We start from the raw sequence: 12,535 nt of genomic DNA on the forward strand, positions 1-12,535 counted from the left end.
TCTTTGCACAGACATTAATGACACTGCACTCACACAAAGTTTAGCCTTGCTAGTCTTAACATTTTGGGAGGAGTAATCATAAATAGAATTTAAATAGAATTTGTCTATGTTTTTGTATCCTTGTCTTATGTTTTAATTATAGTTAAAGGGATAGTCAACCCAAAAGTGAAAATTCTGACATCATTTATTCACCCCCATGTCATTCCAACCCTGTATGACTTTCTGATTTTCTGTAGAACACGTTCTGGTTTTTGCTCCCACTGATTTAAATAGTATTTTTGTCTATACAATGTAGGTCTGTTTGGTTTGATTACCAACCTTCTTCAAAGTATCTTCTTTTATGTTCCACCAAAGTCATACAGTTTTGGAACAAGGTAACATAATTTTCATTTTTGGGGTGGACTGTCCATTTAAATGCTTGTTGTAAAGCAACCTCAAGTAGGTTGCTTTACAACCTGGAGAAAAGTGCTATACTTAATATACCTGATATACTTAAATAAGGAAAGATGCTTTTGCATCCAAATGGTGTAGTTACAGCATCTACCAGCAGGGGTAGGTCAATCTCAGTATCACAAAATTGACCCTTATGACTGTTTTTGTGGTCCAGGGTCACAAATATTGATTCTTATCTTTATCCTAATTGATATTTCAAAACATGCCGCTTCTTACAGTGAGTAGTGAAAGATGTGCATATGAAATCATGGCATGCAGAGAAATTCAACCTCATTTGCCTTTGTGAGAATGAAACTAGACAATGTCACAAGGGTGCAGGTTTGATTTTGGCATTGGTTGAGACATTACGGCAGACAACAGACATTTAATGGTTTGATCAAAATTATTGCTAGGGACAATTCAGTAGCTGACTGATATGCCATAGCGCCCCTACTAAATTCTTTGGAAACTATAGCTCTCTCCTTAAATATGAAAAGGTCAAAGAACAGATTAAGTAGTTACTCAAAAATTCACAAAAACTTTATGGACATTATAGTATAAGTCAGACATTTAAGTGAGTTGCTGTTTTTTGTCACTCTTCTGATGAAGATGTCATTCACTTGTTTGGCAGTGTACCCACACAGAAAATTTTCATAATTTCATTTTGTAAGTGGCTTTTCTTTCTGTTTTAAGGGTGTTTTCTTTGGATTGTTTGACTACTCGAAAGAGAATATTGGAAATTATAACAATTAATTTGTGTTTCCTACTAGCTGAATTTCACATACATAAACAAAAATCGAGATCTGAACTTCTTTTCTCTACTTAGTTCTGATCTAAATCAAATGATTTGCGCTCCGAAGTCCCGATCTGAATCAAAAGATTCGCAAACCCATTCCGAACTTTCAATCTAAATCAAATGATTCCTGACAAATACTCGGGACTTCCAACTTCAGTAATGATTTCGCGAACCATCATTTCAGATTAGAACTTCTGAGCGATTCACAATCTGCACTCCGAATTTCTGATCTGAATCAAATTTGCGATATGTGAAGTTCCAAACTACATCAAATGATTCACCAACTTGCTCCGAAGATCAGATCTAAATCCAATGACTCGTGATTCACGATCTGCCCTCCGAAGTCCCAATCTGAATCAAATTTGCAATAAGTAAAGTTTCATTCTAAATCAAATTATTTGTGAACCTGCTCTGAGGTTTCAATCCAAATCAAAAGATTCGCAAACCCATTCCGAACTTCCGATCTAAATCAAATGATTTGTGACAAGTACTCTGGACTTCCGATTTCAATAATGATTCGTGAACCATCATTTCAGACTGGAACTTCTGAGCGATTCACAATCTGCACTCCGAATTTCCGATCTGAATGAAATCGCGATATGTGAAGTTCTGACCTAAATCAAATGACTTGCGAACAAGCATCGAAGGTCCGATCAGAATCCAAAATATTCGCGAACCCGCTTTGAACTTCCGATTTCAATAATGATTTACGAACCATCATTTCAGATCGGAAATTCTGAACGATTTGTGATCTGCGCTCCTATGTCCTAATCTGAATTAAATTTACAATATGTGAAGTTCCAATCTAAATCAAGTGATTTGTGAACCCGCTCTGAAGTTCCGATCTGAATCAGAAGATTCACGAACCCGCTCCAAACTTCCAATTTAAACCAAATGATTTGCAATAAGCACTCCGAACTTCCAATTTGAATGATGATTCGCAAACCATCATTTCAGATCGCCACTTCCAAGCAAATCATGATCTGTGCTCTGAAGTCTCGATCTGAATCAAATTCGCAATACCTGAAGTTCCAATCTGAATCAAATGACTCGCAAACCCCTTCCAAAGTTCAGATTTAAATCAAATGATTCAGGATCTGTGCTCTGCAGTCCTGATCTTCGCAGTGTGGATCGTGAATCATTTGATTTAAATCTGAATTTTGGAAGGGGTTTGCGAGTCATCTGATTCAGATTAGAACTTCACGTATGATTCATGATACAGGCTCCAACGCCCAGATCTGAATCAAATGATTTGTGACACACGATCCAATTGGACACTTCGAAACAGTGAATCAGTTTGCAACACAGCAATTTGTGGTTTAACTGATTCTGAGTTTTGATGATAAAATGAATGTCATATCAATGACCTATTTCAAATCAGTTGGAAATTACAACAACACTAGCCTCCCTACTAAATTCTACGCCCTTGCAATGTCACCAACTTTGTAACATTCTTAATGTTTTAAGCACATGCTGAAGCTAAGAAGGATTGTGGAAATGAGGTCACCTTCAAGAACTTAGATGAAGTTCCTCAATGCAACATGGATACCATGAACAGTATATTCTCCCTCTGCAACACTGCTGTGCATCCCACACCCTCAAGCTTAGCAGCATAAAATGACAGCAATATTGCGTTAGAGAAATTGAATGAATAAATTTGCAGCATTGCCTTCAATGGACCTAAATCTGCTTTGTACTTCCAGTACTTCTGGCACCTTTAAATCCTGATGACCAAACCCTCAGCAGTGAAAAACGCCTCTTGCCCAATGACAGCTGGCCTTCCAGACCGGATGAATATGAAACGAATCGTTGCACATATAAAAGCTCTTTTATGTACAGTAAAGGTTCTTTCCATGATCTGTATAGAAAAATCCTGCTTGATCAGACTTGCATCAGATGAGAAGACCCATGTACAGTAATAGTTACGCAAATATTTATTCAGAAATAATTAGAAATTTTGTCATTGCCAGGTGCACATTTCAATTAATTTTACTTAGGATATATTTATTTTCCTTTTGCTTTTATTTACCTTGATTTAACTTTATTACCTATTTTAGGATTAAACTACAGCATGTATGTACTGTATTTGGCAACATCCCCGTATCATTGCTACAATCTTGTCTCTATGCTTCGTGATCAGAAAGCACCTTCAACAACAGCCTGTTTGAAAGCATAATTAAAATTCTAAACATGATTGCTTTTAATCAGCCAGTTCTCAGAAAGATTCCCTTTTCTAATCCTCTGTGAGATTTTTTTTCAGACTAGCAAGATTATCATTTTAAGGAGTTCACCCATAAACTTTTACATCATAACACCACCCTGTCCTTGCATCATACTTGCTAAATGAAATCCAACACTAGTTTCTAACTAATTTTGCGCTGCTGATTACAAAAATAGCTGTGCAAAATGTGACCCTGGACCACAAAACCAGTCATAAGAGTCAATGAAAGCTGAATAAATAAGCTTTTCATTGATGTATGGTTTTTTATGAAATACAACTATTCGAATATCTGAAATCTAAATTTTGTGAGGAAAAAAGCTTATTTATTTAAAAGTTTGTGAAGTTATTTGACAATAAATGGATTATTTGATCATATTTTGTAAGTTGGATGATTTTGAATATTTCTTGTTGCCATTAAAATCTGAAACTTTGAAAAACAATCTAGAATTAAAGCTGCAAGCAGCGTTGAAAGGGCCGTTGCACACGGGCTTACCACCACCCGGTAGCTTTAGGAAAACAGCAAACGGTGGGCAATATGCATTTAAAGTGGTAAATATAGAAGGAATATGTCAGTCATTTATATGCGCCAAACTTCCTGCTACCAGGTGGTGGCACTATGACTATAACTGGATATTGGCATGTAGATGTCACTTTTATCAAGCAAGCACTTTTACCAAACATAAGAAGTTTGGTGCAGATTGGACATTGCATGTTTAAGTTAGTGTAAAATAAGTGATTTCCTGTTGCCAGCAGGTGGTGCTATGATTATAGCAAAATATTGGCCTTTAGATGTGTTCAGACCAAGACTCTTCTTGAACACGTGAAGTTTGGGGCACTTTGTCAGGCCGCCATAGACACGCCCTTTAACAAAACCTCAAGAACTTCGCAATATAACATGGCAAATGCCTTTAGAGAAGACTGACCAAATATAATGTTGATGTCATTAGATCTCAATGAGGAGTTCGTTCGAGCGTAAAACATGCTACTTCCTGTTGCCAGCAGGTGGCGCTATGGCTATGACTGAATATGGTCATGGACATATGTTCAAAACAGGACTTTATCGAACATGTGGATTTTGGTGCAGATCGGTCATTGTATGCCTGACACTTTGGGCACTTTGTTGAAATTTTATAGGTGGCGCTATCAAGCCATTTTGCCACACCCACTTCTGAAACCCATATCAGATGTACATTTTCACTACTTTTGGCGTGAATTTTCGAGCATGTTTAGGCCCTCAAAAATGCGATTAATTTTCAAGAAAAACAAGAGTCTGAGCAATTCCAATAGGGTCCTCGCACCACCAGTGCTCGGGCCCTAAATAGTCTTATTTTGTGAAAACACTACTTGATGAAACATTTTTACTGATACTTTGAACAAAGGCCTTTTTTTTTTGCATACAGAAGACTTTTTTTTTTTCAAAATTCAGCACTGTATGGTCTAATAAAAAAGAGGGAAGAACCACGTTAAATAACATTCTTTCACATTGTTTACATTTGTCACTTTTTTCTTTTTTAATGTGAAGAAAAGAAGAAAGATTCTACTTTTTTCTTTTTTTTGGATTGCATTTATTCCACATATTTGTGTAACATAAATTGTGGTCACTGCAAATTTGAAAAAGCTGCATTAAAAGTCCTCTTTTTGTGTTTCAGAGAAAATATAAAGCTTTTACTTATTTAATATGACATAAGCGCTGTAAAATGTTTTCACCAGTTTCAACTTAAAAACTTAAGCTCAACAGCTGCCTTAAAATTTTAAGTTAAATCAGCTTGAAACTACAAGTTATTTCAACTCACTACAATAAAAGTTAAAATGACTTGTACTTTTAAGTTGATTTAGCTTAAAATTTTAAGACAGCTGGTGAACTTAAGTTTTTAAGTTGAAACTGGCGAAAACATTTTACAGTGAGGGTGAGTAAATAATGACTTTACATGCATGTTTTCCAAAGGAAATCAATGGAGGATGCAACACACAGTCCTATTTCAGATATTATTTCTATAACATGGGCTATTTGTGGAAAAACATGCAGTCGCCCATGAACCCAGCCTGTAGCGCCCCATTTAAACACAGTGATGGGGAAGCCCACATGAAGGTGTGCGAGGCGGAGCCTGCATGCATGGCTACGATTGCTACGTGCAGTTTCACGGACGTGCCTCTTTTCACGAAAACACAGCATTGTTCCAAACACGCTCAGCCTATAAACACACATAGCAACCCAAAGCAGAGGAAGGTGCTGCTTCACATGAGATTGAATGATAGCTGTCATCCAACCAAGACCTTGTACTGATCAGACCAAACCGCCAGATTAATCATCATCCTCGATGTCACGGCATGTTATTCAAAGAAACACATGCTGAAACTGTACTCACGTTCTATATAAAGATCAGTGGCTATCTCAGCATCAGACGCCTGTGGCATGAATGGAAGACTGATAGATAGATAAAGACTCTCTTACATAAAGCCATCCAGGATATTTTTTATAACTGGAATCTCTCATGGTGGTTTTGAAAGATGGTAGATATACAACCACAAGCTGAAAGGTCATATATGCAACTCCATATATAGATGCTGTCACTAATAACAGTTACACCATTGTAATATTTTACTGATGTTGTCAAAATTATTTGCATGTAGATATCAGCGCAACTTTTGCCTGATGTCTTAGCACATAAATAACAATTATACTACCAGTCAAAAGTTTTTGGACAATCAGATTTTTAATGTTTTGTAGAGTCTCTTCTGCTCACCAGGCCTGCATTTATTTGATCCAAAGTACAAAATTTTGAAATATTTTTAAGATTTAAAATAACTGTTTTCTATTTGAATATATTTTAAAATGTAATTTATTCCTGTGATTTTAAAGCTTAATTTTTAGCATCATTACTCCAGTCACATGATCCTTCAGAAATCATTCTAATATTCTGATTTGCTCAAAAAAAAACAGCCGAGAAGAATTTTTTTTAGGTTTCTTTGATGAATAGAAAATTCAGAAGAACAGCATTTATGAAATAGAAACCATTTGTAACATTATGAATATCTTTAACATCACTTTTGATCAATTTAAAGCATCCTTGCTAAATAAAATTTATAATAAAATTTAATAAAATGTTAATTTCTATATTTCCCCCCAAAAAATAATAATAATAATGCTGACTCCCAGTTTTTGAATGGTACAGTATAGTGCATAACGTCACAAAAGTTTTTTATTTCAGATAAATGCTGATCTTTGGATCTTTCGATTCATCAAAGAATCCTGAAAAACACTTCCGAGATCAGATTTGTGGCATTTGCTCATCTCAGAGATGTAAGAATTGTCCTTTCAACAATTAAAATCAAGTTATCATGCAAAACCAAATACAGTATACATATTTGAAAGGATAGTGTAACCTTAAAAAATGAAAATGTTATTCAGCATGTTTGTCTATGCAATGAAAGGCAGTGTTGAAACATGCTTCAAAATATCTTTTTTATGTTCCACAGAAGCAAGAAAAGTCATGTTTGTAACAACACGAGGGTGAGAAAATGAATTTTTATTTTTCTTAGAACTATCTCTTTAAAAAAGACTTGAAAAGTATTAGATGATAAAACTAAAAATCACTGATTATTTCTCTCAACTTCAAATATACACTACCATTCAAAAGTGCTTTTAAATACACGTATTCTGAATTAAACTGATAAAAAGTTACAAAACATAAAAGAAATGTTTACTGAGCAGCAAATCAGTATATTAGAACGATTTCTGAAGGATCATGTGAAACAGAAGATTGAATTAATGATGCTGAAAATTCAGCTTTGCATCACAGGAATAAATTGCATTTTAAGATATATTCAAATACAAAGCAGTTCTTTTAAATTGTATTATTATTTTAAAGTGTTATTGATTTTTGATCAAATTAACCCAGCCTTGGTGAGCAGATAAGACTTATTTAAAACTTTTGAAGAGAAGTGTATATGTGGACATCTAATGTATTTGCTATTAAATTACTGTCACAAGCTGCATGTACAGTTATCACATTTACAGTAGCACAACGGCCTCCTGTTTGTGTAACGGGTTTTGAAAGGTACATTTAATCTGCTATATCTGATGGTCTGTTCATGCATGTAAGGGCGGCCAAATGCTAATCAGAACCATCAGTTTGAACTCGATCTCAGCACTATAGTCGAAATCAACCCTGAACTTCCTGAGGATATTTTCCAGAAACAAAACAAACCAGAATTTGCTGTATTTTAGGGTCCGGGAATACTTTTCACATTCCAAAGCTGCACACTTTGAGATAAAAAAAAAAAAAACTGCCAGACAATCATGTGCACAAACCGATGCACGACCGATATTAAAGATTCCTGAAGTCTGCAGAACAAAAACATGCTAGTGTCCTCTCCGTGACCCTGTTCTGTAACCCTGTGCCCCCATGATGTCATAACTCACTATATAAAAAGCATTCCCGTTGGCAGCAGGCACATACGGGAGTGAGAGAGATGAGTCGATTGCTTCCTTTTCTCCTTTCCATGCAATGATGGAGGATAGACTGTACGTGCTGCATATCAGTGGCCTCACATACCAGCAGCAGAAGATACACATCAGTGCAGCGTCTGTAAGCCTGTGAAACAGCTATGTGTGCAGAGCAGAATCAAATTATTTGAATTGTACAGATGCAAGTATAGATAAATTGTAATAAAATAAATACTCAAACTGGATGCTTTCTTTCCACTAGGAAACATATTATGGAAGCAAAGTAGCTTAAAATTGACCAGCAAATTTAAATATAGTGATTTTTGTCATAGATTCTCTGTGCTGAATATCAGTATATTAACAAAAATATAATAACTCTGACACTGTGAGATTTACGGACTGTAGGTGTCGGTGTAGCTGTAGTCGTTTTAAATTGATGGAGTGAACTTTGAGTGCATGTGTGCACATGCAGACATGCACCAGCAGGGGGCGCTTCCATTACTGTCATTGACTGTCATCTCTGCTGGCCCGGCTGCCAAGAGATCCTACTGTAGTGTTTTGTGGTCTGTGTGTTTTTTTCCAACTGCATGCTTTTTCTGTGGTCAGCTCAGTTTAGCATTAAACGCTTTAGCTGCCCACAAATAAGTCAGAGATTCACCCAGCATGAGTGTGTATTTGCGTGTGAATGACTATGACAAACTTATTCCGGAGGGAATCTGGTTGCACACAGACGCTGACATTTGCAAAGAGTGTTTGTTGATATTTTTTAGGTTCGTCTACAGTCGTAGGAGGGAGGGAGTTTATTAATAGAGTTGTTATGACCAGGCCTGTGTTAGTTTTAAAGTAATTTGGATTTGGAAAGTCCAAACAACCCTGTCAGGAAGAGCCAAGCTTTTGATACATTAGTGGAACGGTGGTGTTTTCACCTAAAATGACTCCTGAAGAGTAAAATTGTGTTTACAAAAAAGCAAAAAAGCACTTTGAAGTTTTATTAAAGACTAAACAGTTCTAGGTATTTATTTTTGATTAAACATTTTATATTTTTCATTACTAAATTAAATAAAGCTGATTTTACAGTTACTTAACAAGCTGTATTTTCCAACAAGAACATAAAATGTAGCCAAAGTGCTAAAAAAATACAGTTTACCCTCTTTAACTTTTCCCATTTGCTCTTTTTACATTGACTATCACTTTATATAGACTAATACAAATCAGATACAACAATTTCTCAAATACTTGCTACAATACTGATCAATTTTACATTCACTTCAATGGTATGAGATGACTGGATGCTGTGTTGAACTGTCACCAAATTAATTGCATTGGTCAAACCAATTAAAATATAATGAAGTAAGCTACAAACTCGATCATAATGCACAATGTTTCCATCTAACATGCATTTTGAGGTGCAGCACCTCATTTTAATTAAGTGTTTTTACTAGTTAGCAGTAAACCGGTTACCTCACCTGACTATGTTCTAGATTTGTATTGGATGTTATCTTTGTAATGGAAATGTGGATATTTTATTTGTAAACATTATATGTTTTTCCGAAAAAAAAGTCCGAAAAATAGCAAACTAAGCCAGTAGTAGTCCTAACAGTGTTGTGCAAACATAGCTGAAGACGCGAAAACGGAGGAACAGACAAACCGATTCAGTTGAGTGAGTCATTTACGCTGGAACCCCTCCGATTGATTCAAACTGACTTCGATTATTCAGTTCAAGCGATTCACTAGCAAAAAAGAGCTAAAACAGCATTTTATTTTAGAATTTCGAATTTCGTTGATTCAGATCCTTGGTGCGGGTTCGTGAATCACTTGACACAGATCGGAACTTCGGAGCGTGGGTCGCGAATCATTTGATTCAGATCTTTAGTGTGGGTTCGCGAATTACTTGATTCAAATCGTGACTTCGAAGCGCGGAACACGAATCATTTGATTCAGATCGGGACAAATGACCGTTTTCGATAATCTTTTGATTAAGAGGGCTTGCTTATTCGTTTTTCACTAACAAAAAAGTCCCTTTCACACCAAAAGTGTGATATTTAGGCTTGCGTATCGCAATGATGCGCGTATCGCGAATCATTTGATTCAGATCGAGACGGTTCAGGTTCGCGAATCTTTTGATTCAGACCGTAACTTCGGAGCGCGGGTCGCGAATCATTTGATTCAGATCTTCGGAGCAGGTTCGTGAATCACTTGATACAGATCGGTACTTCGGAGCGCGAATCATTTGATTCAGATCGGGACGGTTCGGACTCGCGAAATATTTCATTATAGTCGGGAAGGTTCGTGAATCTTTTGATTCAGACCGAAACTTCGGAGCGCGGATCCCGAATCATTTGTTTCAGATCTTCGGTGCGGGTTCGTAAATCACTTGATACAAATTGGAACTTCGGAGCGCGGATCGCGAATCATTTGATTAAAATCGGAACGGTTCATGTTTGCGAATCATTTTATTCAAATTGGGAAGGTTCGCGAATCTTTTCATTCAGACCAGAACTTCGGAGCGCGAATCATTAACCCATTATATCAGGAAATCAGTAATAATGAATCCAATAAAACAAGGGGGACTGGATTTTCTAGATTTTGCTACCTTAAACAACACTTTTAAAATTAATTGGCTTAAGAATTTTCTTAAAAATTCCTTTTCCCTTTGGAATATTATCCCCAATTATATTTTCTCTAAAGTTGGGGGCCTGAATTTTCTTTTGCTCTGTAATTATAATGTCTCAAAAATCCCTATCAAACTTTCTAATTTCCATAAGCAGATGCTCTTGGCCTGGTCCCTCATATACAAACACAACTTCTCTCCGCACAAATATTACTTATGGAACAATAAGGATATTCTTTACAAGAATAAATCACTTTTCTTCAAAGATTGGTTTGAAAACAACCTTCTTTTAGTTGGACAGCTTTTTAACTCACAAGGCAGACTTTATAATTATTCAGATTTTTTACAGAAATATAATATTCCTGTATGTGCTGATGAATATGCGATTGTTTTCAATGCCATTCCCTCTGGTGTGTCTTTTCTGTTGCAAGGTTCTACATTTCCATGGCCATGTTCTTACTCTCTGAATTTAACTGACACCATGATTGGAGGTGTATGCTTTTCTGAAGATCGTCAGAAAAATAACTATAAAATCAGAGCTCTCTTCCAGGCTGAGATAACAACAGTTCCATATGTACCGTATTGGAATAATATTGTGGAGAATACACCTTGGAAGAAAGTATGGACCTTGCCTCATAAGTATCTGCTTACCAATAAAGTAAAAGAAATGACATTTAAACTGATTCACAAATGTTACCCCACTAAAGTCTTTCTTAGGAAATATATGCCTGACATTGAAGTGAACTGCAGTTTTTGTCATTCTTCTGAAGAAGACTTCATTCATTTGTTTTGGCAATGCACCCACACAGAGAAATTTTGGTCGGATTTTTTGGTGTTTATTCAATCTTATTTTGTAAGTGACTTCTCATTTTGTTTTAAAGATGCCTTGTTTGGCTTATTTGAATATTCTAAGGAGAATACAGGAAAATATTACATAATTTATGTTTTCTGTTAGCTAAATTTCACATTCATAAACAAAAGTTTACTGGCTCTAAACCTCTTTTTTCTTTGTTCAAAGTGGACTTGGATAAGTATGTAGAAACTATCCAAAGTTCTACTAATTTGAAAGCTATGAAAACTGTATCTCTGTATTCATCCTTTGTGTCATCCTAAGATGTAATTTTATTACCCTGTTTTTTTCTTTGTTTGTTACCCTGGCAACAAATGTGTGTATTCTTGTTTCTTTTTATTTATTTTGTCTGTATTTGTACTGTCTTGTTGTTTTGAATTTCTGTAATGTTTAATAACAAAAAAAAAAAAAAAAAAAAAAAAAAAAAAAAGGAGCGTGGATCATTTGATTCAGATCCTCGGTGTGGGATCCTGAATCACTTGACACAGATCGGAACTTCGGAGCGTGGGTCGCGGATCATTTGATTCAGATCTTCAGTGTGGGTTCGGGCATTACTTGATTCAAATCGTGACTTCGAAGCGCGGAACACAAATCATTTGATTCAGATCGGGACAAATGACCATTTTCGATAATCTTTTGATTAAGAGGGCTTGCTTATTCGTTTTTCACTAACAAAAAAGTCCCTTTCACACCAAAAGTGTGATATTTGGGCTGATGGAAGTGCCTCTGCCCTTACTCCCAATTTCTCTTAACATGGGGACAAGGTCAGGAGAGCTATTATCTTCATATTTTTTATATTATTTGAATATATTCAACATTGGTAAAAATAAGAAATCAGCATATTAATTTCTGAAGGATCATGAGTCATTTTCTATTAAAGTAGAAGCATTTAATGCATAGCCTATACATATACACACACATACACAACATGCATTTTGTAGTGTAAAACAAGTGTAAAACGAGATTAGAGTTGCAGTTGTGTCAACGTCAGTTGTTAACATAGATGTAATTTTGTTGTTGTGTAACTGTACATGACTGTACATGACTTTTCAACGTCAGAAAAGATGTATGACAATGTCATCTGTGAATCATTTGAGTAATCAGAAGCATCTCTGTCTTATAGAGAAGCAAACACATCCTCCCGCTGGAAAGAAAGAGGCCTGTTTCCTGCTGCATGC

Source organism: Labeo rohita, chromosome 13 (assembly GCF_022985175.1).
Source record: "Labeo rohita strain BAU-BD-2019 chromosome 13, IGBB_LRoh.1.0, whole genome shotgun sequence".
Classification (NCBI taxonomy): Eukaryota; Metazoa; Chordata; class Actinopteri; order Cypriniformes; family Cyprinidae; genus Labeo; species Labeo rohita.